Genomic DNA, 4796 nt, shown 5'->3' with positions numbered 1-4796 from the left:
CCTGGTGTGTGTACTTTAGGGAGTCTGCCCCCAGCGGTGTCGGCCTCTCCAGTAAATTGAATAACTTTTCCCGTCCGCCATTCTCTTAACCCTCTCAGCACCATGACGCCTTTTCGTTTTCTTAATATTTATCAGGAAAGTCAGATTGGATTCTTGGAAGATCTATCCTGCCTTGAAGCATATTAGTATTTTTCTCTGAGGTATTTCGCATTAAATCTCACGACGATATTTCTCTCGACGTTATAAAAATCACTGATGGGGTTCCTCAAGAAGGGTTAATTAGAAAGCTGAGAGCACAAGGAATAGGTAGGGATATTTGAAGATCAACACTTAGGGGACGACAGCGGAGGATTAATATGCAGGGGATTATATCAGACTGAGAAGTATTACCTAATGGGATGCCTCAAGATTCAGTCCCTTATTCTCTAAACATGTAAAGGACCCAAATATAGGGATCAATAGCAACATATATAAATTCACTGATGACACAAGAATATGATCAGGACGAACAGTAATTCATTAAACAGTTGTAAGAGCTTTCATGGGTATCTTTATATTGTGCAAATGGTCAGAGGATTGGCAGGTGAAGCTTAATGTGGAAGTGTAAAGCGTCTGATGTGGTCAAGCCTGTCAGAAACACGAAGTGAAATTTAGATAATAAAATAATAAATCCGAGCGTGAGATGGCTCTAGTAGCTGGCAAAGATCTAAAACCTGGGAAACACTGTATTAGTGCATGAAATAAAGCAAATATAATCCCAGGCTTTATTTCTAGCAGTGTAACAGGACAGCCAGTGTAAAGGAGATTAATCTTGCTCTAGTTAGACCACACTTGGATTATCCTGTACAGTTTTGGTATCTCATGGGACGGATAAACGTTCCTTTAAAAATGTGCATAGAAAAATGACAAGAACAGCATACAAAACCCTTCATATAAAGAAAAAGACCGAGGGAGGAAAAAAAAAAAAAAAACACTCACTTGAAGGGCAAATAGAAATGATGCAGTTAAGGTGTTTAAGAGGATGAAAGGACATAGAAACTAGTTAAGGTCTTAGAACTGAGCGGACAGGAAAGAAAACGTCCAGTGGGCTTCAGATTAGACAGCATCCGTTTCAGCAAGAACACGGACAGGAACAGGTCTGGAAACATAGTGGATGAGTCGAATAATACAGCCAGAGATGTTGTTGATGTTGTTGGTGTTATTTAGAGTGAGACATTGACTAATAGGCTAGATGGACGTAGGACTTGAGAGAGTGAAGCATGATCATCCCAACCAATATACAATAAGTCATGGCGGAATTCTTGATCTTTTATTCCAAATTCTAATATACGCTGTAGAACCTTCTCCGATGCATGCTATATATTTTCCTTTCGCCCTTTCCTATAAAATGTCCATGTCAGTTTTTAGGCTACATGGTGTTCCTTCTTGCCTTTTCCTGCCAGTTTCGGCCGGAGGGTTTGGTCATCGGAGTGAAGCTTTCATTCACTGCTATCCCTATCATATGCTCTACCTATACTCTTGAAAGGAGCTGAATAGGATGGGTCAAATGGTCTACTTCACTTACCCTCTTCCCTATTTCTTGATATTATGTTCTTAATAACTGGAGAGAGAGAGAGAGAGAGAGAGAGAGAGGGAGAGAGAGACAGAGACAGAGACAGACAGACAGACAGACAGAGACAGACAGACAGGCAGACAGACAGAGACGGAGACAGAGACAGACAGACAGACAGAGAAAGGAATAAGACAAGAAGTGAAAGGCGGAAGAAAGAGTATGAAACAAAAACAAGAAGTACAAAAGAATAAATATATACCGAAGAAAAATACAATGGAAATTAAAGAAATATGAAACTAACTTAAATATAAAGAGAAACATTTAAGTAAACGAAGAACGGGACGAAGGACTAAGGAAAAAGGGAGATGAAAAACAGAGGAACTAAAAAGAGGAGGAAAATGAAAGACATAAAGAAAAGCAAATAAAACAATATCACGTGAATTAGTAATAGTAAATAAAGGCAGTGAAGGATGTAGGATGAAGGAATGTGAAAAATAAGAGACTATATAAATAAGGAAGGAAATTACTAATGAAAGCATGATTAAAGAAGGAAGAGTCCAATGATAAATGAAGATTAAGAAATGGAGGAAGGAGGAGGAGGAGGAAGAAGAAGAGAAGAAGGATGATGAGGAGGAGGAGGAGAAGAAAAGGAGGAGGAGGAGAAGATGTAAAGGAGGAGGAAGAAGAGGACGAAGAAGAAATGCAAGGGTAGGGAGGGAGGAGTGATATAGAAAGGTCGAGAGAAGGTAGAAATGAAAGCAGAATGAACGAAAGAAAGAGCATCATCATAAAACAATACGAAATGGAGGAAGAGAAGAGAGTGAGACGAAGAAATGTGAAAAGTGAAAGACAAGAGAGAAAATAATATATAAATTAAAAGATACGAGAGAAGTTGTGGAGGGAAATAAGTAATAAATAAAGTAATAACGAATAAAGGGAGAAAAGTGGTTAAAATAAAGAAATATGAGAGAGAGAGAGAGAGAGAGAGAGAGAGAACAATGGAAAGTATACGAAGGAACACATCAAACAAGAGAAATAAAAGTGAATGGATTAAGATGAAGTGACAAAGATTTAAAAGCTAAGAAAGAAAATGATTCATAAAGGATCAGAAAAGAACTGAATAAGAAATGAATTATAAAAGAAACACCTGATAAACTAAATAAAAGCAAATAAATGATGAAAAGAGGGGGAAGGATGAAGGAATAACAAAGGAAATGAAAAACAAAGCAGAAATTACTCATGAAAGATATGAAAAAAATACAGATGCGAGAGAAATTGCAAGGAAGACAAATGATAGAAAGATATAATTAGAAATGAAGGAAGAGAAGATGAAGGAATAAGAAAGTAGAAGGGAGGGGAGGAAGGGAGGGAGGGGCGGGTGACTGACCTGGGGAACTGTATGTATAAACTCTCCCAGCTGAAGTTGTATATGTCATTGCTTTCAGATCTATTTATTTTCACTCATACAGGCTATAGATACGGTATAGTTAGATTGATTTAGTGTTAAAGAGACAAAATACGCAAAACGGAAATATCTAAGAGGAGAGTTAAATATGAAGGAGACCAGTTTATCGAAAATATTGTTTGGGATTCTTTATAAACACGCCCTCCTATGCGCTGTTGCCACATCGCCGCCCCGCCTCTTCTACACCTTTCAAATAACGGGGCTGCTCAAAATTACGAGTATTTTCTCTTTTCTCCTGTTAGCTTGCTTCCACTCGTCCATTTCTATTCATTAATTCTTCCGTAAATTTATACTGAAAATATATGTAGGCTCTTGATATCATTTCTATTGCTATTTATTATTCAAACTCTTCAATATTACTAAACTTCTCTTTTCTCGTATTTAATCTACTTGGGTCCATTAATTTCTGTATAAATTTCTATAAACTGATACTAATAATCAATACAGCCATAATCATAATAAATATAGGCTACTGATACCATTACTGTAGGTCTCTTGAAAATTACTATTCTTTTCTCATGTCTCGCTAACTTGCCTCCGTTACTTTTTTTAACTAAGACTTGTTTGGATATGATTGATTAGTAGAACATTCATAAGCACGTTAGATATTGTATACTGCAGTGAAATTACCTTTTTTTCTCTTAACCTGCCTCAACCACTCCGTTTATATTCATTCCTGGATACAATAATAATAATAATAATAATAATAATAATTTCGGCATTATTAATATACTTTCAATATGACATTTCCTAATATTACATCTGTTTCTCCTTTATTTATTTTTTTTTAACTATGATTTCTGTAGATAATACTGAAAGAAAACTCATGAACATATTCTGTATCCTATAACGCGCACCTCTGTATGACGCCTCTCTCTCTCTCTCTCTCTCTCTCTCTCTCTCTCTCTCTCATTTGTTTCTCTATATTTACGATTCGCCTCCTATACTCTTTTCACTCTAACTTGGCCCAGATCATCGTCCTTTTCTAGCTAATATCACGCACCTCAGTGGCAGGAAAAAAAAAAAATGCTGTTCATATACTCCATAGCACTTCCTCGTGACTAGCATCAAATTCTAGCCTTAAACCATTGCTCCAGCTCAACATATAGGGTGGAGAGATGGCAGCTTAAAGGCAAGTTAAAGAAAATAAAGTATAGTAAAGGAAATAATCTGATAAGGTAAACAATATGGAAGAGATGACGAGACGAGATCAGTAAAGAAAATATTAACACTCTCAGGCTCCTATGACTCGCTATCAGATCAATAAAGCAATCTAGTGTTAACCCGAATAAAGACTAAAGTTGGCCCGACCATGAAGGGGTAAAGCTCTTAAAAGTACTATTATTGGAGATATTATTTGCGAGGAGACATTTTGAAACCAGACCCCCCAAATGCGCCTCTCTCTCTCTCTCTCTCTCTCTCTCTCTCTCTCACACACTTTCCATTACTGTGTGTGTGTGTGTGTGCTTTAACATTCTCTCTCTCTCTCTCTCTCTCTCTCTCTCTCTCTCTCTCTCTCTCTCTCTCTCTCTCTCTCTCTCTCTCTCTCTCTCTGTAGTATATAAATCCCTTATATACTTCCACACTCTCTCAAGCTCCTATGACCCACTCTCAGCTGAATAAAATCGTCTGCTGTTAACTTGTCCCGACCGTGAGAGGGTTATAATCGTCTCAGGGTAGCACGAATAAAACAAAGATACTTGATGCGGGAGCTTCGGGGCCCTGCCGTTAATGTCCTTGGTGTGGTGCGGCGTGGTGTGGTGTGGTTTGGTGTGGCGT

Source organism: Coenobita brevimanus, chromosome 112 (assembly GCF_032717465.1).
Source record: "Coenobita brevimanus isolate Jiangsu-jjx chromosome 112, ASM3271746v2, whole genome shotgun sequence".
NCBI lineage: Eukaryota > Metazoa > Arthropoda > Malacostraca > Decapoda > Coenobitidae > Coenobita > Coenobita brevimanus.
Note: the sequence above shows the minus strand (reverse complement) of the source record.